At 32.3% G+C, this 27,197-nt stretch overlaps 1 long non-coding RNA gene and 1 pseudogene across 1 annotated transcript; one reads left to right on the forward strand and one right to left on the reverse strand.

The window, feature by feature from the left end:
- Positions 1-16,976: 16,976 nt before the first annotated feature.
- LOC120171925 lies at positions 16,977-26,925 on the forward strand (annotated as a pseudogene).
- On the reverse strand, positions 21,582-22,345 carry LOC120171772. The gene is made up of 4 exons (XR_005520900.1): positions 22,294-22,345; positions 22,108-22,173; positions 21,753-21,845; positions 21,582-21,665 (listed from the first exon to the last, which is right to left on the reverse strand). It is a non-coding gene; the product is annotated as an uncharacterized LOC120171772 (long non-coding RNA).
- Positions 26,926-27,197: the final 272 nt, after the last annotated feature.

A 27,197-nucleotide genomic window follows, 5' to 3' on the forward strand; every position in this document is an offset into this window, starting at 1 on the left:
ATATTGGATAGAAACAAGTGATAGGACTAAAATAATAATAAAAATATAATCAGAGAAAAAAATTACTAAGCTAACAAATTTTCCCAAGACACGACAATATATAGATGGTGATTAAAGAGCAAGCAAAGCAACATTCAAGGCCTATAATCGGCAAACTGAAAATTATACTTTGTGACTACAATGAGAATTTTACAAGGATTAGGCCTTTTTCACGAAAATATCCCAAGCATACCATATTTTCATACAAAGGCAAACACGACGGATTAAAATGCAATAATCCAAGAAAAGAGTCCAACTCAATATTCATTCAAACATAAGATGTCTTCATGCACAATATGACCAATGCATTAATACATGTTCACGTAAAGCATCAAAAATATTTGAAAGAGCTCTTTTCTTCATCTAGTTAAGAAAACAGAGGGAAGAAAGCTACGGCATTTCACCGGGGAAGGACCACCGACCGTCTTCGGTATCCGGTGATTGTTCGGTTATAAACTTCAAGGAAAGGTTCACCTCAACGCCACGAGCTTGGATCTAGTTTTGGTTTTGCAAGAAGTGGCCTTTAACTCAACGAAAAAGCAAAAAAAAATGTGATTTTCCACTATTCTGATATGATTATTCTGCAGTTGGATCGTTTTTGTTCCGAGGTATGTTGTTATCCTTGGTCTTCTCCTTCAGTTGACCGTTCTGATCTATTGTTTGGTCACCGGAGCTACCGTCGTCGAAGACCCGAAGGGAAGCTCTTCCCTTCGTTTCTTCCCTTTTTTTAGTTTTGTTGTGGTTCCTTTCTTTTCTTTTTTTGGGGTTGAATACTTGTTGGTTTTTTGTTAGAGTATGCTCAAAGACCAATCATATGATGATTGTAATAATAATTTTATTTACCGATTTTATTGAATAAAGGCATTGCCGCTATTATTTTCATTTATATATATTTGTTTAACATAAACTGGAAGATAATAAAGTCCATATAATGACATAATTGTTATTATTAAAAGATCCCTAGTTAAGTATTATTATGGGCATGGACAATAATAATACACTTAAGACTAACATGTTATTGATTGATGACAATGAGTTGTCATTGACACAGAGATGTCAGAATTGATACATAATTATATTAGAGAACAATGTATGGATTGACCACCATGGCATATGTCTTGGATTATTATGTGATAGTCATAACATTGCTCATGTGATGACTATATGTATGATCCTCAGACTTGAGATCAATACTATCCCAACATATATTGTTGTATGTTTTGATGCAGCTAAACAACTCCTAATTGGTTGCTCTATAAAGATTGTTATTGAATATATCTCAATAAATCTAGTGGGTGTGTATGATTAAGATAGGATTTGTCCTTCCTACATAATAGGAAATATATCACAGGCCACTTGATTGAGTAAGACTAGAAATGCATGGTCATGCTCAATAAGTTGATATGAGATATCATAAACTATTCGTTAATTAAATCTACTCTAGATAAAAAACAATAGATGGGCTATACAGTGTGACTATTCCAAGACTTGTGCCTATTCTAGATATAAAGGACATAGGATTAAACATAAAGATAATCACAAGTGTATGTCAAAATATTTTTAATAACTGAATATTTAATTTCATTAATTAATTAAATGATTTAATAATTTGAACGTAATAAAGGTCCCCCTAGATTAGGGTAACTTGGATATAAGAATTATTAAATTCAAATTAATTAAATATAGATTTAATTAATTTGAAATAATAAAACCCTAATATGAATAGGGTGACTTGGCTATAAAAGGGTGCGTAAGGTCTAACAGTCATTTTTGCAACAAACACACAAACCCTTCAACCATTTCCTCTCAAAACAATTTTGGGGAAAACAAATATTGCTCTCAATCGGGTGAACTGAGTAGAGGCCGAGACGTAATTTTGTGGAGGCTTTCGATTCGAATCGATCTACACCATCATATTCACTGTTGTTCTTGATGTTTTCAAGGAACCCACTGTAAGTATTCGCATCTCTTCCTCCTGATTTCAGTTTTTCGTACTTGGATCGCTGGTGAGACCGTCGAGTTTTGTTTCCGCTGCGCCATGGGGTGCGCCGACTGTCCCAAAAGTGGTATCAGAGCCACTTGTACGATCTGATTTGGGTAAATTTTTGGTTGATGCGATATGTATGAGATACATGTTCTAGTTTTATCGATTTCGGTAAATATGTTGTTATCATTGTTCGAATCGATACCCGCAACGATTAATATGTTAATATGTTTTTCAATCGATTTGTTACTGGATGATCTATGGGAGTATGATAGCAGATCGTGTTTAGCAGTGGAACAATGGTTGTTTCGATGTAGAAAATCTTCGGGATTGAAAATCCAAAAAGAACGATTCTATTGATAATTGTTATCAAATCATGAAGTTTTTCCATGGAAACATAAGTACTGTTTTTTTAAAAAAAATCCTACCGTGTATATATATGATATGTGATATTTATGATATGTTTGTTTTGCACGGTGTTTGATATGTATGGTTATAGCCCTTGTTCAATTCACAATGGTTTATTTTGAAATACGGTCTGCGAGCCGTGCCTTTCTATATCTCTGTTGTATTTCTTTTCTCATCTTACTCCCTCGTATGTAAAACGAGTTTCTTTTAAAATTGTAAATCTATGAAGACTCACAAGAAGCAGAAGAATGGCGAGAAGATGCCTAGAGAGCATTCTTAGGCTTTATGGTTCTTGGTTCTCCCATTGGCTTGGGATGGGCCACCTTAGTCATTGGTTTGGCCTATAACCATTGCATCTTATTTATTGCTATATTTGTTATGTATGCAATGCATCAAATGATATAATAAGAATAAATATTGATGAGATCAATAAGGGCCTAATATTAAAATGAACAATGATGAGATAATTATGTAAATCCCTCTTTATAATCTAAGTTAACTTAACCATCCAATATTTACTCTCGTTAAGGCTTTGATCGATATTGTGTGGGCTTTGCCAAAGTATTGACACATAAATCAATCTTGGTTAAACGCGAAGAATAAGCAAGTGATATTCACCGGTTGAAATATTAGTAATAACTTAGCTAGGTTATTCTAATAGGATTAGAAACCTAGAGGTTAAATATTTGGATAAGTCATTAGATGACTTGAACAAAAGTTGTTCACCAAAATGAGGAGTTACATAAGATGTAACTAGTCAAGTGTTACTTACCTAAATAATCACTATCCTAAAAGAAAAGCCGAAGCTGGTTTAGGAAATTAATGTATTATGGATCCTCACCCACTAGAAAAATTTTCGTTGAATTCTTCTGAAATTAAAACAGAGAGGGTTTTTAAGTTTGAATAAAGTAGTGGGATTAATTTGTAAATAAAGTCTTATTTATAAATTTTAATTCGGTAAATTTACTTACTTTAATATTTCCATTGTTGTAGATTTAATGGCAAACAACACTTTATCACTGCGATAACTCCTTGAGAAGGATAAACTTAATGGCATAAACTTCCTTGACTGGTTTCATAATTTGAGAATTGTTCTCAAACAGGAAAGGAAGGAATATGTCATTGAGGAACATGTTCCTGATGAACCGGCAGCTAATGCTTCAAAAGCTGAAAAAGACAAATTCAAGAAACATATGGATGATATGTTCGATGTTGGATGTCTAATGCTTGCCACCATGACTCCTGAGCTTCAGAAGCAACATGAGGACATGGTTGCATATGAGATGATTCAAAATCTCAAAGAAATATATGAAGGGCAAGCACGTCAAGAGAGATATGTATCCTCTAAAGCTCTATTTCAATGTAAAATGGCAGAGGGAACTCCTGTAGGAGCTCATGTCATCAAGATTATGGGCTACATCCAAACGTTGGAAAAGCTGGGATTTCCTCTCAAAGATGAATTGGCTACCGATGTCATCCTGCAATCGTTGTCAGATAGTTTTAGCAAATTTGTCCTTAATTTCAACATGAATGAAATTAACAAAACTTTGCCACAGTTACTTGGCATGTTACGAACTGCTGAAAGTAACATGAAAAAGGTTGGACCTAAGCCCATTCTGATGGTCCACAAGGACAAAGGAAAGGGAAAGAAAAAGGTAGTGGCAAAGTCTAAGGGAAATGGTAAGACCAAACCAAAAGGGAAAATGCATTGAAACCCAAAGGAGGAGTTAGCAAAGAAGGAAAATTTTTCCATTGCGATAAGATCGGACACTGGAAGAGAAATTGCCCTGCTTACCTTGAAGAGGTCAGGAACGCAAAAGTAAATGGAACATTTGTTTTAGGTATTTATGTTATTGATGTTAATTTGTCAACATCTACTTCTTGGGTATTAGATACCGTTTGTGGTTCTCATATTTGTACTTTTGTATAGGGACTACAAAAGAGAAGGAATCTGGCAAAAGGAGACGTGGACCTACGAGTAGGAAATGAAGAAAGAGTTGTTGCATTATCTATAGGGACATATGTTTTATCTTTGCCTAGTGGACTTGATTTAAATTTAGAGGATTGTTATTATATGCCTAGTTTGACTAAGAACATCATTTCTATTTCTTTTTTGGACAAGATTGGCTTTGAGATTATTATTAAGAATAATTGTTATTCTTTTTATCTTGATAATGTTTTTTATGGTTCGGCACAATTGGTTAATGGTCTCTATATTTTGGATCAAGATAACACCATTTATAACATAAATACTAAGAGATCAAAAACAAATGACTCGATTCAAACTTATCTTTGGCATTGTCATTTAGGCCATATAAGTGAGAAATGCATATCAAAACTTCATAAACATGGATTCTTAGATTCATTTGTTTTCGAACAATATGATGTATGCGAATCTTGCTTGTTGGGAAAAAAATGACTAAAGCTCCTTTTAATAGTAAAGGTGAGCGAGCAAATGATTTATTGGGATTAATACATAGTGATGTATGTGGACCAATGAATACACAAGCCAGAGGTGGATTCCATTACTTCATTACTTTTACTGATGACTTCAGTCGGTATGGGTATATTTATCTTATGAGCCATAAATCTAAAGCCCTTGAAAAGTTTAAGGAATTTAAAAATGAAGTACAAAATCAACTAGGAAAGAGTATTAAGGCACTTCGATCAGATCGAGGTGGAGAATACATAAGCATAGAGTTTGATGAACTCCTAAAAGAATGTGGGATTGTCTCACAGCTTACACCACCTGGTACACCACAGTGGAATGGAGTTTCTGAAAGAAGGAATCGAACATTGTTAGACATGGTTTGATCGATGATGAGTCATAGTGATCTTCTGACTTATTTTTGGGGACATACACTTGAAACAGCCACTTTCACACTAAATCGTGTTCCATCTAAATCGGTTCAAAAGACACCATACGAGATATGGACTGGGAAACGTCTCAGTATGTCTTTTATGAAGATTTGGGGTTGTGAAGCTTATATAAAACATCATATATCTACAAAGCTCGAACCTAAATCTCATAAGTGTATATTTATTGGATATCTTAAAGAAACTAAGGGATACTATTTCTTCAACCCTAACAAGAACAAAGTGTTTGTTTTTCGAACAGGAGTTTTTCTCGAAAGTGAATTTCTCTCAAAGAAAGGGAAGGGTAGAAATATTGAACTTGGAGAAGTTCAAGAGCAATAAATAAATGAACCTGAAGATGAGCATGTTTCACAAGTTATTGAGGAGCATTCAACATATTTAGAAACATAATCACTGCGTAGATTCACAAGAGAACATCGTGCACCTGAGAGATTTGGATTTCTTGTTACGACACATGGAGATGTTCTTCTTATGGATCAAGATGAGCCCATGACTTATCAAGAGGCAGTGTCTAGCCCAGACTCTGAGAAATGGCTTGAAGCCATGAGATCTGAGATGGATTCCATGTCAGTAAACCAAGTATGGACTTTGGTTGAACCACCTGAAGGGGTCAAACCTATAGGGTGTAAATGGGTTTTCAAGAAAAAAACCGATATAGATGGTAATGTACAAATATACAAGGGGCGATTAGTCCCTAAAGGTTTTCGACAAGTTCATGGTGTAGACTATGACAAAAAATTCTCCCCTGTAGCTATGTTTAAGTCCATCCGGATCCTACTCGCAATAGCTGCATTCCATGATTATGAAATCTGTCAAATGGATGTCAAAACTGCCTTCCTTAATGGAAAACTTGAAGAGGATGTGTATATGACACAACCAGAAGGTTTTGTCTTTCCAGAAAATACTGGAAAGGTTTGTAAGCTACAGAGGTCTATTTATGGACTAAAGCAAGCTTCTCGAAGCTGGAATCTTCGTTTTAATGATGCAATCAAAGAGTTTGGTTTTATCAGAAATGAAGATGAGCCTTGTGTTTATAAGAAGGCTAGTGGGAGCATTGTTTTCTTTCCTAATCTTATATGTAGACTACATACTCATAATAGTAAATGATATACCTACTTTACAGTCTGTTAAGACTTAGTTAAGTAGTTGTTTTTCTATGAAATATTTGGGTGAGGCAGTGTATATCTTAGGAGTTAATTTCTATAGATATAGATCAAGACGACTTCTAGGTCTGAGTCAAAGTACATATATAGATAAAGTACTGAAAAGGTTCAGTATGGAAGAATCCAAGAAAGGATTTTTTCCTATGAGACATGGCATTTCTCTTTCTAAGGAAATGTGTCCTTCAACTCCACTAGAAAGAGAACGGATGAATAAGATTCCATATGCTTCGGCTATTGGTTCTATAATGTATGCCATGATATGTACTCGACCAGATGTATCGTATGCTCTAAGCATGAAGAGTCGGTATCAAGCAAACCCTGGTGAAAATCACTGGGTTGCGGTTGAAAATATCCTTAAGTACTTAAGAAGGACTAAGGATAAATTTCTTGTATATGGAGGGGAGGAAGAGCTTAGTATAAAAGGTTATACTGATGCCAGCTTCCAAACTAACAAGGATGACTCACGATCACAATCGGGTTTTGTGTTTTGTCTTAATGGAGGTGTTGTTAGCTGGAAAAGTTCAAAGCAAGACACAGTAGCTGATTCTACAACAGAGGTTGAATACATTACAGCAGTGAAGTAGCAAAAGAGGCTATTTGGATCAAGAAGTTCATATCAGAATTATGGGTTGTTCCCAGCATATCAGATGTTGTAGAACTCCGTTGTGACAATAATGGAGCCATTGCACAAGCAAAGGAACCAAGATATCATCAATGATCCAAACATATTCTTAGGCGCTTTCATCTCATTCGAGAGATCATTGATTGAGGAGATGTGGAAATATGTATAGTACACACGGATGACAATATTGTTGATCCCTTGAGAAAGCCTCTTACACAGCAGAGGCATGATCGTCACACTGAGTCACTCTGTATTAGATATATGAGTGATTGGTCTTAGTGCTAGTGGGAGATTGTTAGACTATACTCAAAGACCAATCATATGATGATTGTAATAATAATTTTATTTACCGATTTTATTGAATAAAGGCATTGCCGCTATTATTTTCATTTATATATATTTGTTTAACATAAACTGGAAGATAATAAAGTCCATATAATGACATAATTGTTATTATTAAAAGATCCCTAGTCAAGTATTATTATGGGCATGGACAATAATAATACGCTTAAGACTAACATGTTATTGATTTATGACAATGAGTTGTCATTGACATAGAGATGTCAGAATTGATACATGATTATTGTTAGAGAACAATGTATTGGATTGACCGACCATGAGCATGTCTTGGATTATTATGACAGTCATAACATTGCTCATGGTGATGACTATATGTATGATCCTCAGACTTGATCAATACTATCCCAACAGATATTGTTGTATATTTTGCAGCTAAACAAGCTCCGTAATTGGTTGCTCTATAAAGACTGTTATTGAATATATCTCATATATGTAGTGGGTGTGTATGATTAAGATAGGATTTGTTCCTACATAATAGGAAATATATCACAGGCCACTTGATGAGTAAGACTAGAAATGCATGGCCATGCTCGAATAAGTTGATATGAGATATCATAAACTATTCGTTAATTAAATTCTACTCTAGATATCGAGAAACAATAGATGGGCTATACAAGTGTGACTATTCCAAGACTTGTGCCTGTTCTAGATATAAAGGACATAAGGATGTAATACATAAAAGAGTAATCACCAAGATGATATGTTGAATCATATTTTCTTGTAACTTAGGTGACAATGATATTGCTAGATGTCACTCATTGTATGTAATATTAGAATTGTTCTAATAATTATGCTAACGTTACAAGAACCTACAAGGTCACCCCTAGGATTGAAACGAGCAAGATGTACAATTTGTTGTACGTTACTAAAATATATGTTTTAATAATCCTGAATATTTAATTTCAATTAATTAATTAAATATAGATTTAATTAATTTGAAATAATAAAATCCCCAATATGATTAGGGTAACTTGGAGATAAGAGGATTATTAAATTCCAATTAATTAAATATAGATTTAATTAGTTTGAAATAATAAAACCCTAATATGATTAGGGTAACTTGGCTATAAAAGGGTGTGTTAGGTCTAGCAGTCGTTTTTGCAACAAACACACAAACCCTTCAACCATTTTCTCTCAAAACAATTTTGGGGAAAACAAATATTGCTCTCAATCGGGTGAACTGAGTAGAGGTCGAGACGTAATTTCGTGGAGGCTTACGATTCGAATCGATCTACACCACCGTATTCACTGTTGTTCTTGCTGTTTTCAAGGAACCAACTGTAAGTATTCACATCTCTTCCTCCCAATTTCGATTTTTCGTACTTGGATCGCTGGTGAGACCGTCGAGTTTTGTTTCCGCTGCGCCATGGAGTGCGCCTACGATCCCAACATTTTTATGGTTCTGGCTTGCTCTCCTTTTTATGCTTTTTTTTCTTTTTCTTGCATATTATATCAAAAGGAGATGGTGTGCGTGGAGCTAATGGCAATACATGATGAGTAGTAGCAGTTGGTGAGCTTAGGGTGGTGTTGTGAATTAGTATGGGCACGGGTAAGGGCTCGGCAGGGCATTGATTTTTTTGTTTGACTTTTTTTGTATTTTTAATTAATATTTTGACAACAATGATGATTACAACAACATTAAATTATATGATATGCATATAAAATGAATAAAATAAAATACATATATATTATAGTTGCACAAGCAAAATGTTGCATTGCTTGTTGCATGATTCAAACATTAATGCTCGGTCATTTGTGAAATCAAATGCTTTTCATGCTTGAATTCACCTGTGGGTGATGGCATCCCTAAATTGTTTGGCTCGAGCATGAGTGATTGTCCTTGTGATGTTCTTTTGGTTCCTAATAAGGCATGATCACATCAATATCGATGCCAAGTCGTGGTATCAGTATCAAATTGAGCTTCACAATTTGAAAAAATAATTTAGTATCGATACTAAAATCCTGGTGTCAATACTATCTCATGATAAATTATTGATACTGGTATTGATACATATTTTATATTTATGCAATTTAATCTCTAAATAATGTGTGATGACATTCAAGGACTTCCAATTATGTTATAAAGTAGAGAATGGTCTCTGGTGATGATGTGTAAGACTATAGTAATTACTAAGAACCAGAAATTTATGGTTTGATTAAAATATATATTTGATACTTGAAACATGCTAAAACAAACGTCTCTGATAAATTGTGTAACATTGTTGATCTGATTTCTTATTAGTCTGGGAGGGTGCTATAGTTACTACCTTGAATAATTGTATGTCATTATAAATTCACGTATTGTTTATAATTATTGATTATAAATATGATAGAATTTTTTTTAAATTAGTCTATTTTTCTCTAAATCTCAAATGTAATGTCTTATGTTTGGGAGGGACTACTATATTGAGAGGAATGTGTTATACATGTATAAATAAGTTTTTCCCGCTTCATTTGTACAATCTGCCTCTCGTGAAAAACCAAATGTACTCTAAAATTCTCTTAACCTTGTATCCGATATATTGATCGACTAATCCAGACCGGGTATTATAGAGGCGAAGGCAACCCTCCCAACTTAGTTTGCTCCATTCGCAAAACACTATGGTTCGAACCCTCGACCTTACTTAAGAAATCTAGTGGTGGGAAGGGAATGCAGTGGCAGATGCAATGGCGAAGCATGCTTGGAGGGCACCATTCGGGGTTCACCGATATTAATTGGCTCCAGTGGGAAATGATAGTTTGGTGGCGGGTGATCAATGATGTTTGACAACTGAGGTGTTTAGTGTGCACGCTGCTCATGTTTTCAAAGTTTGCTGTTGTGTGGTGTTTTGCTGCCTTTGTTCCTTACTCCCTAGGATTCAAAAAAATATTCTCTTAACCTTGCTTCATGTCAACAAGAACTTTAATTTTTAAAGCTTTAGAGCTCGGGTTTATCGTCTAAGGGTCAATTTGGTAAAACTTTTGAAAATGACTTTTAAAAGTGTCGTAGAAATGAACTTTTAAAAGTATTTGTACAAAAGTGCAATTTAAAATATAATTGTGTTGGTATTGCTGTTAAAAAATGAGTTCGAAAAGATAAAATATTCACTATAGATATTATGTTGTAAATTAAAAATATAGCATTTAAATTATATTTATACTTATATATGAATTTTATCAATTTAAACTATAACAAATTTAAAGAAATTATCATTATATATGAATCATATCAATTTAAACTATAACAAGAATATAAAAAATACAAATTAAAATATATTTTATATGACTCATTGTAATACCCCAAATATCATGTCAGTGACTTTATTGAAAAGATTTGAAAATTTAAGATTTATTTGAATAAGTGGTAAAAGATGAGGAAATGATTTGGAATAGTATTTAGACTAATTTGTAACAATAGATAAATTAAGAGGGCACTTTGGTCTTTTAAGAGGGAAAATTAATTTTTAATATATTCCTAATTAGGGATTTTAAAAGGGGGAAAAGATGAATGTAAGTCATTTTCTACTCTTCTTCTTCTTCTTCACGTGGGTAGTGCTCTCCATAGTATAAGGTAAACTTCAATTAGTTAGTTCCTGCTTTAAATTTTGGGTTGCTCTTGTAACATTAAGTGATATGTAAGCTTAAGGAATGAATAAAGAAGATTAAAACTAAGTGGGGATGTTTTATATGAGATTTAAGGAAATGAGCTTTTGAGGGATATGTTGATATATGAGTTTTTATTGAGGTTTATTAGTAGAATTGACTTGTCAAAGGATTGAATAAGAGATTAGAAGCATGAGATATGATTAAAAACATGTTTAGAAAAATGATATGATTTTTGAGTTAAAGTGTTCTATGAAGATTCTAAATGTTATAAGAGGTTAAATGAAGGAATGTTAGTGGGGTTAAGTAAAGAAAATTTTAATAATATTGTTGGAGGTAAAAGTAAGAGATTAGAGGGGAATTTTTAGTAAAAATGAAAAATGGTAAATCTGGGTAAGGGTATCGGTATTGATAGAATAGGTGAAAATAGGTAGAATGTGATGAACAGTAATGGTACCGATGCAAGTGGTATCGATATTGATGGGGTATCGATACTGATGGGGTATCAACACTAACAAGGGGAAGTATCAATACCATGGATCCATAATGTCAAAATGATATCGATACTGAAAGGGAGTATCGGTACCATAGTATAGTAGTATTGATACTGAGAGAAAGGTATCGATACCATGCAACATAGAATATAGAAATGGTATCGATACTGAAAGGGGGTATCGATACCTTAGTATAGAAGTATCGATACCAGGGTAGTAGTATCGATCTATTGAGCTTGGAACTACAAGATAGGTTGAAAGTGTTATAGAAATTAAAATAATGGTACTTTTGAAAATTATTAAAGTATAATGTTAAGGAGTATAATAACATTGGTATGTTATGTGTACTTATTGGATGCTTGTGTAGATCGTAACTAAACTCATGAATCTAGCAAGAAAAAGGGGAAGGATAAAGTTGCTGATTAACCAAACATTTCTACATCTTATTAGTTGGGATTACCAGGTGAGTGTATTCATTATGTACTTATGTTTTATGATAGTTATAAATATATGTTGATTACTATATGTATGGTGATTACCAAATGGCATTATGTGTGCAAAAATAATAAATTCATAATAAGTTTATGAATTTCTGTATTGGTAGTGTGTGTGCAACCCAAGTAAATTATAATAAGAATGTGAATTACTGAATTGGTACTACGTGAACAAATAATAGAATTTATAATGAATTTAAAGAGTTGAGTGATATTATGAATAATTATTAGTGTAAAAACAATTCTAAAATAAAATATTAATGGTGAAGCTGTGCATTTGACAGAAAGGTGTCAATTATGTCAGTTAGATGAAAGGTTAAATACCTTTGAGTAAAAGATTAATGGCCTAGTTGTGCATTTGGAAGAAAGGTGTCAATTATGCCAGTTAGATGAAAGGTTAAATACTTATGAGTAAAAGATTAATGGCCTATCTGTGCATTTGGCAGAAAGATGTTAATTATGCCAGTTAGATGAAAGGTTGAATATCTTTGAGTAAAAGATTAATGGCCTAGCTGTGCATTTGGCAGAAAGGTGTCAATTATGCCAGTTAGATGAAAGGTTAAATACCTTTGAGTAAAAGATTAATGGCCTAGTTGTACATTTGGCAGAAAGGTGTCAATTATGGCAGTAAGGTGAAAGGTTAAATACCTTTGAGTAAAAGATTAATGGCCTAGATGTGCATTTGGAAGAAATGTGTCAATTATAGCAGTAAGATGAAAGGTTAAATACCTTTGAGTAAAAGATTAATGGCCTAGCTATTTTGGCAGAAATGTATCAATTATGCCATTTAGATGAAAGGTTAAATATCTTTGAGTAAAAGATTAATGACCTAGCTGTGTATTTGGCACAAAAGTGTTAATCATGCAAGTTAGATGAAAGGCTAAATGCCTTTGGGTAAAAGACTAAAAGATTTATAATACATTTTGATATAAACGCTGCATAAATGGTATGAAAGGGGTCGATATATATATAATGTACAACAATGCATAATTGGTATGAATGGATGTCATAAAGGAAAACGTAAGCAGTACATAAGTGGTATAAAAGAATGCCCCAAATGAAAATACAAAACGGTGTATTAATAGTATTTAAGGTGCCACCCATGTTAATTATGAAAGATACATGATCAATTGGCACTTCGATGCAATACATGTATAGTATTTTTCTCATTTAATGTACATAGGGCAAATAAAGAATAATGGGGAAAATATATAGAAGGATAGGTATGTTGGGTCTACTAAGAATAATTTCAATAATTGTATGAAAGAATTATGGTTTAATTGAGAAAGGCTTATCTGGTCCTTATGTATTATGAAATTTAATTCGCCATTCAATAGTCATAAAATACTTATGTATAAATTGTGACATCTTTACAGTATTATGTCTCACTAAGTAAATACTTAACGTGTGTTGATTTCACGTGTAGGGAACAATCAAGGTTTTGACGTGTAAGGAGTGCAACAGTAACAACTTTCATCAATTAAAGGTTGACTCGTCAGGAACATTGGAACAATCTTATTTATTTTGAAAACTTAGTTGGCATGTAATGGAACTAAAGTAAATATTTTGTAATGTATTTAAAGTGATAGTTTTAGTATTTTGCTTTTATGATTATCATACTTTGTGGTTGTTAAAATTGAAACAAAATTTTGCGGGTTTTCAAATGACAAAATATTTTAAATAGTGATGTGACATCCGTATCTCGTGTACGGAAAGGTACACGGGAACTCACTATAAATATTTTAAGATATAAATCATAAATTTTATTTATTTTTAAATGATTAAAATAAATTATTAAAAGTAATAAATTATTTTTGAAAGATGCTAGTATTAAATTATTCAAATAAAACGTAAATACATAATTGAGTGAAGCCCATGCATTAGCAAGGGTAGAATTATAATTTGCTTCCAAATGCAAATTAAAAAAAAAGTTAAAAATTATAGCTTTTGCGATTTATTTAAAACCACCGTTTCTACTATAATTTTATTTATTTTTAACTCATTTGATATTAATTTTACGACCTATTGAATTTTTTTAACTAAAAGTGATTCTAAAAACCTTTACCAGACGCACCCTAAGACTATATAGATCATCAGATGAAATTCTAGATACTTGCAACATGTACAACGCTTACGTGGTTTGCAAAAACTAGAAGCCTACAATGTTAGCCTATTATATTTAACTTGCGGAATAATATTAACAACTGAACCCCTAAATTTTTGGTTCTTTAGTTATATGAATAAAGAAACCTAAAAATTCACGCACCATAAAATCCTTAATGCGTTCCCTACTAACTCGCTCGTGAAGTTAATATACAAAGAAGGGGAGTGTAGGTAAATCCAAATTGAAGGTAGATATATATGTCCAGTTATGATTCCTTATCCAACAACCTGGAGTTTGATTTGTAAATCAGATCCGGTAGAAACTGAAACTCCATAAATACACAAAAGATAGAAAAAGTGGTTTTTTATTTATAGGAAAATGAATGACTGCTCCGCATCAAATGGATATTTAGCTTAATTCTCGTTCACGTTCTCTCCGATTTCTTCACCAGTTCAAGTGATTATAAATGTATAATCATCTCCCCCAAACCACCAATTCTTTTCTTTTGATATCTTCACCACGGGAATGGCGCATTACACGTTTTGTTGATCAGTTTTCCAGCTTTTCAACTTCTTGACCTGCGCTTGGCTTCGTTTCTTCCTCGCTGTTTTGATTTTCAGGTTTCTCAGTTTCAATTTTCCCTCTATACTTTTCCTTTTGTACAAATATATGTTGTTTTAGAATATTTCCAAATTCGTCTTTTAGCAAATGCAATGGTTTTTTTAATGAAAGAGTTCATGTGGATGTGAAAATTTTTCAAATCAAGCCTTTTTAATTAAAAATTAGGCGTTTTCTGTTATGCTTTAACCAATTTCATCAATCACGATGGTTTTCTTTTTTTCCTATATATTCATTTAAAAAAATTAAGAAAGGAGAGAAATTTACGTATATAATGTTTACGGAAATGATGTCTAAAAGACAAGAAATTTTTTGAGTTGATATTGATCCGATTATTTTCTCATTTACTTTTTTATTTCATCTTAATTGAGAAAATAATTTGTCAACCCCTATGAACTAATTTTTGTTCTCCACTTATCCTATCAGATGTGTAAGAAAAGAAAATAATAATTATAAACTGATGATTACGTGATAGTTTTAAATCACTATAAGTAAGCTCTTGTCCATCCTAAAAAAATTTTGGTATAATTGTTGTTAGGATATTTTCAGTTTTAATGCCTTTAAATTTAAATTTCGTAAAATTAAATCCTTCATCATTTAATTTTTATAATTGAAATATTGTTAAGATCTTATTTAAACAAATTATTCCCTCATAATTCAATGTTGATTTCGTTCAGAGGTTGACCCTTTATGTTTGGTTGCAATTAACATGGTTTGCCTCTCGCTATGAGGGGCCATGATGCCTCTTTGCATCCATTTGAGGGGTGATGTGTGGTTTATAAAATATTTCTAGATATTATGGTATTGAAATTCTGGCTTAGATAAATTTTGTTAATTTTAAGTATGTTTAAAAACATTCCTAATGTTTATGAACTGTTTGAGCCATAAGTTTATTATTCTATTTTTAGGTTTTGCAGTGTTTTTTTTTCTGCATCTTTTGTGCATATAAGTGGTGGTACATTGTGGACATTAGTTGTCCTGAGAATTATATAAAGTTATGGTGTTTTTTTTTTCATACTTTAGGGTGTTTTTTAAGGTAAAAAATATTGAACTACGTGGTGTTTGAATTTGATAGATCACTAGGATTGACTAAATAAGACAATTCGTTGGCAACAACATGCCCTGAACGATCAGAATTAGCGTTTACCAAGATGTATGCATGTTTTAAAGAATGGATAATAGCATTTTAGGTCTTTATCAGTTTCAATTTAAATAAAATTGGACATTCCCCCCCCCCCAAATTTTAGATTAAATATATAATAAGTTCTTATTGTTTTGAAATTAAATATCTTGTATTTCTCAATATTTGATCCGGCTTCTTTAAAGTGATACTTTCAAAGAATTTTATGTAAAATTATAGCCTAGTAGAGTAGTTATACAAGAGAGATAATGACATAAGTAATTGTTAAATTTGTGTAAAATTATAGCCTAGTAGAGTAGTTATACAAGAGAGATAATGACCTAAGTAATTGTTAAAAGTTATCGTCCAATTTCGCTCTTAGCAACTTTAACTTTTTGTCTGGCATGAATAAAATTGAACTTTAAAAGGAATCTGAAGCTGTGAAAGGTCATAAAAAGTGAACTTTATTGTATTTCCTAGTAATACGCTTCAAGTTTGGAATATTTTCATGCCTATAAACTATAAAGTTCCTTGTACTAGCAAGTTGTTTACATGTTACTAGGTTTTTTTCCCTGATTAGTAACATTTCCTCTTCATTTGGTGAGGCATATTTCATTGTCATCCTTGCAGATGTTATTCCGATCATGGACCTTAATCATACCTCTTAAATCTATAATTTGCAGATATTGTTTGCGTGCATCTGTTTTAAGCTGAGTGGCCTTGAGAGATGAACGGGTTCAGTTCAAATTTCTGTATCTTTTGAAAATAATGATATGGCCTTGTGCTTCCTTTTGATAGTAGAATTTTGGACTCATGAGCTTGATGGACTGCTTGCTGAACAGCAGTGATAAGAAAACATTGAAGAGGTGGTTCTTTATTGATAAAAGTATTAGCTGAAAACAATAGTTTGAGATTGAGCATCAATATAAAGAATCATCTGCTAAGGAATCTGGCAGGTTTTACGTTTTGAGTAGTGATCTGAGGCTGGATTCAATGGACATGAAATCCAACCACACTGCTTCTGTTCTTACCGATCCACCACTAACCAAGTCAAGATTACGAGTACCTTCTGGTGTGTTGCAATACTCAAGAACCCGCTTGTGTTCCTAGGATGAAAGCTGGAATTACTGATATTCATGCCAACAACTGCCTGGATTCTATGGAATCCTCATCCCCTCCTCATAACAAGTCCATGGATTTCAGCAATCACCCTGTATCAAATGATACGGATGTTGCTTATACTACATGGCTGGTAGTAGATATTCTTCACTTATATATGAGTTTAATTTTGATACAAATAAAGGGGTTATTGATTTTTAGAATGTACTTTTCTTTTCCTTTGCAGCTTGAATATCCTTCCGCACTCGCATCATTTCAGAAAATCACAGACTTTGCTGAGCAGAAGAGAATAGCACTGTTTCTGGATTATGATGGCACTCTTTCACCAATTGTGGACAATCCGGATTGTGCCTTTATGTCTCATGATGTAAGAATTGCTTGTCTGGGCAAAATTGATCAAATGGGGCGTTGAAAAAAAATAATGGCTTGTATATAGTGGTGGGAGAAATATTCTCTTAGATGGTGTAATTGCTATAGTGCTACTAAAAAAAGTTTGGATCACGATGCATATTTTGGAAGATGCAACAAGTACCAAGCGTCTTCTTCTTTGCTACTTCGTTAACCTTGGCATTTCAATTGCATGAAATATGAGGAAAACCTTAGATGATCTATGCGTCTTCTTCGGCGCTATAACAATCCCCGCATCTCAAAAAATATTTCCTTCCACCATTCTACACGAGCCAGTTTTTTTCCAATGTCTCATTTGATCGATTTTACCGGCTTTTCGGGATACTTTGAGAAAATTTTAGTGAAATATATCACTTTTTTCCGACATACTAAGCCAAAATGTTTTTTTCAGATTCGAGCTGCATTGAAAAACGTGGCAAAATGCTTCCCAACGGCAATAATTAGTGGCAGAAGCCGTGACAAGGTGATTTGAAGAGCATGGTTTTGACAAATTTTGATAACTTTGTTGGCACTGTTTTTTATATTTACAATTGCCTCTTTGTTTATTCAGGTATATGAGTTTGTAGGAGTAACAGAGCTAAATTATGCGGGAAGCCATGGAATGGACATCATGGTTCCTGTTAGGCAATCTTCCGATGATTACTCTAACTGCATTACATCTACTGATAAGCAGGTCTAACGCTTCAAATCTCTTCACACAAGGCTTTATATTTTACCTTCAAGTTGTTTTTTTGTTCTAATTCAGGGTAAAGAAGTAAACATACTCCAGCCAGCCTGCTACTAGTTCTTACCTATGATTGATGAGGTATGCAACGTTCCTTGGAATGCCATAGCTAAGGCTGTAAAAAGTTGACCCGACCTGCAAAACTGACTGAAACTGACTTGAGTCAAAACTGTTTTTGACCTGCACTGTGGCGATCCGAAACCGACTCGAGTCGGAATTGGTAGTGACCTGAACCCGATTTGGACTTGGAAATTGTGGATCCGAACCTGACCTGCATCCGACTTGAGAACGACTTGAACCCGAATTGAACCGAAAATTTGATACCCGAACTCGAACTGCATCCGACTGATATGAACATGAACCCGAGATTGACTTGGTAAATAATTGGTATTAACCGACCTGTTTTTAACCTAACATGTTTTCAACCTGGCCTGTTTTTAACCTGACCTGTAAATGATCCGACTTGTTAATGATCTGATCTGATATTTACTTGACTTATATATTACCATGGACAAAATTATAAGATTTTAATAAAATTATAAGTTTTTTAGCTTATGATGTAATTAAAATATTAATATGATTACTTTTTAAATATTATAATAAAATAATTATTATGATAATTATATTAATAAATAGACCTATTATATAAAATTATTTAATAAAATTATTTAAATGTAAATTAGATAAAACATTATTAATAATACAAAGAAAAATTAATATATTTTAATTTATATAAATTATATAGTTTAATTTATATAAAAAATAATATTATATAAAATAACTTGAGCCTCTAAATTAGAAAAATAAAGTAAAAACTATAAGGAAAAGGCCCACAACCCATAACCTAACTTTAACAATGTGAATGAAACTGGGAGACTAAATGACTAACCCAAGTTCATTTTGATTTTAGCTTATCTTGTAAGAGAAAAAACTATAAGGAATAAAAGATTGAAGACAAAGAAAAGTGAAATATTTGAAGGATGATTTATAGTTGGAGAAATGATGAAAAACAGAGAGTACACATCTTTTAATGCCCACTTTCTATACTACCACATGTAATACCGTAAAAAAGTAAATGATAGGAATTTTTTATGTAAAACTTTCATCATCATATTAGAATTAGATCAAAGAGTTCTCATTGTTCTACCAATTCCTATCTATACAAACACATATAACACCGAGTCTACCAGTTTTATCCACAAGAAAAGACCTCACAAATTGATGGTGTAACCTAATTGATAGCGAGGTCTCTCATCAATATTCTAATAAGCCTCAACTTACGAGAAACTGTTGGTCCCCTAACCGAGTCATCTCCTACCCTCCTGACAGACTCTTCATCCAATGCAAGAGTTGCTTCTAAAGTTGGAAGCCAATTGGGTTGCTGAAGCCAGTGTCTTAATGAAAAGATAGCATGGTACTGCAAAACATGTATATATAAAAACATAAAAAAAAATAGTTTTAACCCACTCAGAAGAAGTACAGAAGGGAGTTGTTTGTATTGGTATACAAGCCTCAAAGGCAAAACAACAGAGTCAGGGAGGAAGCACGGATAGATGACGCATTATACATGAAAAAGAATAGTACTAAAGAGTTAAATGGATATAAAGGGCTTACCCCATAGACAAGAGTTAATGAGCTATGACTGCCACTTTTTTGTGATGATACATAACCATAAACTTGCATGGAGTAAGAATGGTAGAGGATTCTGCGATCAACAAGCTTTTTCAACACCTGCAATAAATTCAAACATAAGGCATCAACATTAAACACAAAAAGAGACTGAACTTTGGGGTAAAAAATTACACCGATTGCTGCACAGACCTCAATTGCACTCCTTCCCCTATGTTGAGCTTGAGCACTAGTAAGTTGTCGAAGCACAACTCTCGAGTTATACAAAGGACTGCAATTTCATTAACACCAAATGTTAGAATCAGATCAGAAAGACAGCTTAACATTAAACATTCTTACCCCTTTTTGAGGGCTCATAACTGCCAAGTCCAACAAAGTATAAAACATTAGGCTCATCTTACGAGCAATTCTGGATTACTTTGAAACTACAATGGGAATGGTATGCAACAGACTCTCTGTATTCCCTGATGGCGGTTAGTAATATCTATTAAAGAATAAAAAAGAAAAAACCTCTAGATGGAAGCGTGTAAGGAATTATCACCTGTTTAAGCTTTCTGGAAGGTTGAAGTGTGCATTTACAAACAAAGGAGGCTGTAGAAGACAAGTGGTATAAAAGCATTATCAAGTTGCGTTGCGTAGGCCTCCAACAGACCGCTTGTGGTCACAGCTATTAAAACAGGGAGCCAGTGCTGTGGAAATTGAGATTTACGTAATCAAATATTTGCAATGTAACAATAATCCAAACACTCAATTAGGCCCACGAAACTAATTCGAACAACTTAACAAGATCATTTAAAAGAAAACGAGAAGAAAAAAATAAATAAACAACCTGAAGTACCCACATAGGGTGTTTAAGTGAACAAATTCATTCCAGGCTAAGTTACCACAGATGTGCTAATGATGAATAACTCAGTCAACATAAGAATGTCAGTGTGCGTATGTGGTGGGTGAGAGAGAGACAGAGAGAGAAACCTGAGTTAGAATGTATCCAGTGGATGCCAAAAGTGGAACCAGAACCAAGCAAGCAGCGAGGACAGATGCTATACCAGTTGAAGTGCCTTCAATAGTTTTCTCTAAAGTGTAAGAAATTTGCTAGAATTAGCAGGTATCTCCTCAAAGGAAAGCTTAAACATTAAAAAATAATCAAAGTAGACAGAAAGAAAGCAAGACAGGAAAATCCTTACTGCCAGTTTTGCTCCACCTAAGGACACCATACTTATGGCCAACCATTGATGCCTAGCATAAAAGCAAGATGATTACAACTTTATGAGCCACTTGGCAGGAGTAACAGGCAAGAAGCCAATTCTATCACTTTGTAGACTCTTTCATATTTATACCTCAACTAGTTCTCAATTATCCACTGTTTCAGATTATTCTGTAATACAGCCATCATAAGTTGGACTCCCATGGGGTTCATAACGGCACTACTGGTGGAGTGATGTTGGTTTTTTAATCCTTAATACAAAAAAAATAGCGAAGCGCCTAAGATTACACCCATCTCTCTCTTTCTGGAATGGCTTGGTTCATAAGTTGGACTCCCATGGGGTTCATAATGCTTGTCCAGGTTTAAAAACATTGGCAGAGTTTGAATGGGATGTTAACACTGTTAGTCATTTGATACTGGGAAAATCCAAGTGGAAAATTGCATAAAATTTTAGTTCAAAAGCCAAATTTTAGTTCATAAACTTTATTAAAAAAGGTTAAGGGCCTGCTAGAAAAATTATCGGAAAGGGAGGCGGAAGACATGGTAGAAAATAACAAATCCAATAAATTTAGGCCCCAAAGGCAAAAATAAGCAAACTTACCATTGTTTCTCCAATTCCAATGGTTAAAATTCCAGTAAAAGGGGTAAGAGGTCGATCACTAAACCCAGAGGACATCCAGATAGGAAGTGCACATCCCAACAAGAGTGAAAAGTGGCTACACGAGTAAAAAATGGACCTTAATTGTAATTGCTTGAAATAATTATATGCATATTAATTTCCACTAATGGACAAAATGTAATACCTGACAATAATAAGATCCGAGTCACGATGATCTGTAAAGGCACTCATAAACTGATGTACAGGATGCCCTAAAGGCCAAATTCTCCAAACCTGGCTACAAAGGAAAGATTCAGCAACATGAACCAAGAAACTTCTAAAAAAAGGAGCACTTCTCCAGTACATTTGAGAACATAAACATAGCCTGTATATTGTAATCATTACAATATGGTTATTAATTGTTGTTATGCTCGCGAAAATAACATCCTTTAAAATGCTTAACGAGTTAACACTTGGACAAAGTATAGCAACTTCACTCAACATGATTACTTGATAAATTGTCAACATCTACAAAATATCCGAAGGTTTAGCCAACTTACTCGAATAATTTCTAACACCAAGAAAACAGCCAAAGCTGCACCAAATGCTAGATCAAGAAATTGTGGCTGGAAACAAGATCAGATGAAGTCAATATAATATCTAAGCAAACAACTACCATAAGTCCATAACGAAGGAGCAAAAAAGTTGCAAAGTGATTGATACGTGATACTCGAGTCCATAATCACCTTGTAAATAAGAGCGGGAAGAAACATTAAAACAGCCAGCAATAGGAGTCGGGGAAGTGGTTGTGCGGTGCCCACGCATGGTGGACTGGGATGGAGTTGGGGTAGTTACCGAATTGGAAAAACGAGAAGGATTTGGAGGTGGCGTTGCGGCGGCAGAGGAAGGAGTTAAGGCTTGACGGAGACCACGAGTGTAAATGATGCTGATTTTGGAGAAGAATCGGAAGCCATGGTTATGTTAAAATCATCAGGCCGGAAATGATGCTGATTTTGGCGCCACAGTTGGCGTAGCCTTGTGGCTTAAACGAGTGAGAAAACTCGCGTGTTTTTTAACTTCATTTGATATTGTAGTGTTGTCTCTTAGTTTTAAATTTATTTAATTTAGTCCAAATTTAATGATTTAATATATTAATTTAAGCTTCATATTTCAACTTTTTCAATTTAATCCAAATTTAATGTTATAATTTATTAATTTAAGCTTCATATTTAAAATTTGTTCAATTTGATCCTTATATATTTTTCAATTCTTTCAATTAATATATATGTTTATATTAATAAATAATATAGTTTATATATATATATAGTTTATATACTAATGAACTATATACTATATAGTTTGTATATATCATATACTATATAGGTTATATATACTAATGAACTATATAATATATAGTTCATATATACTAATGAACTATATATAATGTATAGATTATATATACCATATAGTCTATATATATTTATAGTTTATATATACTAAATAGTATATATAGGTCATATGTAAACTATAGTTTATATATATAGTTAATGTAAACTATAGTTAGTATATAAACTATATAGTTTATATGTAAACTATAGTTCATATATTATATAAATATAAACTATAGTTTATATAATAGTATAAAATATAGTATATAAATATAAATTATAGTATGTAGTTTATATAAATATAAATATAAGCCCTATATATATATATATATATATATAACAATATAATTTATATTAATAAACTATATAATTTATACAATATATTATTTATAATTATACATAATATATAATATAAATTATATAGTTTATATATAATTCATATAAATTTATATATAACTATGTAGTTTCTATATAGTTCTTAGTTCATATATAACTATATAGTATTATAGTTTATACATGATATATATAGTTTATACTTTATACATAATATATAAACTATTAGTTATATATATACATATTTATATAAATTATATAGTTTATATTATATATATATTAGTTGTTTAATTTTTTTCTCAACTTATTACTTATTTATATTTATTAATTGGTCCTAACTTTTTAAAGAGTATAATTTAGTACATTTTTGTATTAATTTCAACCTCAAAATTTTAAATTATTTCGATTTGATCCCTTTGTGTTGTTTAATATTAAATTTTTATATGTAATTTCATATTTATTCAATTTAGTCCTCCAATTTTATTTGCACCTGAAATTGACCCTACTTATTACTTATTTCTATTTTTAAATTGGCCATACTTTTTAAATGGGTATAATTAGTATTTTTTGTATTAATTTTAACCTCAAAATTTAAAATTATTTCGATTTGATCCCTTTTGTGTTGTTTAATATATTTAAATTTTTTAATTTCATATTTATTCAATTTAGTCCTCCAAATTTTATTTGCATATGAAATTGACCCATACTTATTACTTATTTCTATTTTTAAATTGGCCCATAACTTTTTAAATGGGTATAATTTAGTACTTTTTTGTATTATTTCAATATCACAATTTAAAATTATTTCATTTGATCCTCATCAATGTGTTGTAATTTATTAAATTTTTATTTGTAATTTCATATTTGTTCAATTTAGTCCTCCAAATTTTATTTGCATATGAAATTGATCCATATTTATTACTTAATTCTATTTTTTTAATTGACCCATAACTTTTTAAATGGGTATAATTTAGTTTTTTTTGTATTAATTTCAACCTCACAATTTAAAATTATTTCGATTTGATCCCTCATCAATGTGTGTTGTTTAATTTATAAAAAAATTTATTTGTAATTTCATATTTGTTCAATTTAATTCTTAAATTTGTATTTTTCATAAAATTGAACAATGATTATTTATATTCTTAGTAATTTACTCTAAATCATATACAATTACAAATTGCAATTCAACGTTCGCGAAAGACGAAAATAATTAATCCAAAAATAAAAATTAACCCGATTTGAGCTCAATCCGTATTTGATAGAGATCAGACCTGAATTTTATCTATTTAATTCTTAAATTTGTATTTTTCATAAAATTGAACAATGATTATTTATATTCTTATTTACTCTAAATCATATACAATTACAAATTGCAATTCAACGTTCGCGAAAGACGAAAATAATTAATCCAAAAATAAAAATTAACCCGATTTGAGCTCAATCCGTATTTGATAGAGATCAGACCTGAATTTTATCTGCCAATGATGTGACCCGATCTAAACAAGATCCGTCTGAAGTCCATCCGAACCTAAATTAACCTGCTTCAGACCTGAACTGGCAACGATCCGAACTGAAAATGACCTGAACTGAACCCGATTTGGATCTGGTGTCAAATTTACCTGACTTGACCTGTATTCGATTTTACCCAACCTGTCAATATCTAACTGAAACCTGAACGATTACCCAATTTTACAGCCCTAGCCATAGTCGTACATGGCGTAATGCCCGCTCTTTTCCTCTCTGTTCTAATTTAGATTTCTCATTCATTCAGATTTTTAACTCACTCGTCAATAGTACCAAAGAAATTCAAGGTGCAAATGTCGAAAACAACAAATTTTGTGTCTCTGTCCATTACCGAAACGTGGACGAGAAGGTGGGAGAATTTTTACGAAATTATTAAAATAATACCTAAAAAATTGAATTATTAAAATATCATCCATTCAACATTAATTCCCAAAATGACATGTATTGTGCCACAGAGAATCAAGGCGCTTTCACGAATGCACGTCTTCATCCTATGTGAGAATTTGGGGACGAAGGCATTATCATGAGAATATCTTCCTCCAAAAATCCAAAAAAGCAAAATAAAAGACACCGTTTTGAAATAGCGCCATTTTTTAATTTTCAAATTTTGAGAAGGCGCGATTTTGGAACAACGCCTTCTTTTTAATATTAAAACTACAATTTAAACAACAAAATTACAACTTAAAATTACTGTTATTCATTGATGGCCTCTATGTTTGGAATTACTCTTCAGTGTGTTTTCTTTGCATGATTAAGTATTAACTTGAAGGCCATTTTTTATGTTCAGAATTGGACAACAGTTGCACAATGCGTCCATGATGTCATCAGAAACTACCCTCGTCTACGATTGACTCATGGACGGAAGGTGATCTCTAAAGACAATATGTTTCTTTTCTCATTAACTTTTATATACCTTCTGTTTGTGTCATTTAAAATATATATTTTCATAATTAGGTTTTAGAGGTTCGGCCTGTGATCAATTGGGATAATGGGAAAGCTGTTACATTTCTACTTGAATCACTTGGTAAGTACGGTCTTTAACCTATGTGTGCGCATGCACACATTGTATATTGTCATAGTTCTCAATGCTTAAAAAACAGATGGTTTAGGGCTTGACAATTGTGACGATTTGCTTCCGATTTATGTTGGCGATGACCAAACGGAAGAAGATGCGTTTAAGGTAAGATATAAATGATGATAAGTATTTTGATATTCCTGAGATTTCCTTATAAAAAATATTTAAGAGAAGCAATTTCATTGGTTTATATAACACAGGTTCTAAGAGAGGGAAACCGTGGATATCGCATCTTGGTTTCATCTGTGCCCAAGGAGAGCAACGCATTTTTTCTCTCTCAAGGATCCACACGAGGTACCTTTTTTTCTTTTGGTCTCTAGGGGTAGAGATGCTTGCATGTTGTGTGATAGATACAAATAGAAGTGTCAATTTCTTCAATTGAGAAAACATCAAAGTGAGGGAATAAAATGCATTAGATACGTATACGAAGTGTTGTTCAAACTTTAATTTTAACTTAATTAACTATCTGGAATCTAAGTTTTTTCAGTTAGTCAGACAATTAATTTTAAGCTTTGTTGGTTAACGATTAATAATTTTTTAAACTTTTATTATCAATTAATTCTGTTTGAAATTGAATAATTGACCGAATTAATAAAAAATTATTAAATATTTTTATATATTTTTTATATTATTTAATTTTAGGAGTGTTTAAACTTCAATTTTATCAAATTAATCGACCAAATTAATTGATCTAACAAAAATATTAAATATTTAATATATATTATTTATAAATTTCGGTTAATTTAATTAATTGACTGAATTGATCGAAATTTGTTCAGTTCGATTAAAAAATTTCAAACTAAATTTCAATTTGGTTAATAAGTTAAAGGAAAAAAATTGATTAATGAATTTTATATGGTTTGGTTCGATTTATTAACAGCATTAAACTGACCGATTTAACACCCCTAGGATTATGTTAGTGGTCTTTTGTCCACATTCTATATCTTGACTAGGTTGGATTTTGAAACATATTAAAGGGTTGCTGACTTTTAATGTTACAGGTGATGAAGTTTCTTAAATCACTGGTGGTTTGGAAGGAGAAGGCAAGTGCACTCTGAAACCCAAATACAATAAACAAATAAATAGAAAAGAAGAAGAAGAATACGGTTATACCAACCAAGAATACGATAGCCTAAGCCCGCACGGTGATGGGAGGCTTTGGAGTGGAATCACACAGAGAAAGTCCATTAGTCTCCATTGTGATGCCTAAATTCGACCGGAACTTAAGGATGATGAATGGTCACTAGATATTTTTTATTCTTGTTTTTTTTTAAGTATAGTATAATATTTTTTGGAAAGTAGTCCATGCGAGGCCTTTAACTAGACCTAG

The sequence above is a fragment of the Hibiscus syriacus genome, unplaced genomic scaffold (genome assembly GCF_006381635.1).
Source record: "Hibiscus syriacus cultivar Baekdansim isolate YM2019G1 unplaced genomic scaffold, ASM638163v2 tig00111837_pilon, whole genome shotgun sequence".
In the NCBI taxonomy this organism is placed as follows: domain Eukaryota; kingdom Viridiplantae; phylum Streptophyta; class Magnoliopsida; order Malvales; family Malvaceae; genus Hibiscus; species Hibiscus syriacus.